Source organism: Athene noctua, chromosome 5, assembly GCF_965140245.1.
Source record: "Athene noctua chromosome 5, bAthNoc1.hap1.1, whole genome shotgun sequence".
Lineage (NCBI taxonomy): Eukaryota > Metazoa > Chordata > Aves > Strigiformes > Strigidae > Athene > Athene noctua.
This window is the reverse complement of record NC_134041.1, coordinates 3,461,867-3,462,191: the sequence shown is the minus strand read 5'-3', so window position 1 is coordinate 3,462,191 and position 325 is coordinate 3,461,867.

Here is a 325-nt window from a genome sequence, read left to right as displayed (position 1 = left end):
AGCGCGCTGCGGCCGCGCCCGTGATGGCGGGGGCCAGGCCTGGCGGCGGGGCTGGACTTCCCGCGCAAAGCCTCCGGCCCGCCCGCCCTGCGCCCGCCTTTCCGGGGGCTCGTCTCCAGCCGCGGCTCGGCCCGCCCGCGGCAGCCAGGCCGCCGCCGCCGTCCTCCTCCTCCTCTTCTTCCTCCTCCTCCTCTTCTTCCTCCTCCCGCCTCCTCCTCAGGCGGCGGCCTCCCGCCGGCCTACATCTCCCAGCAGGCCCCGCGCGGGCCCGCCGCCCTCCCGCCGCCCTCCCGCCGCCGCGCCCGCCGGGAGCTGTAGTTCCGCC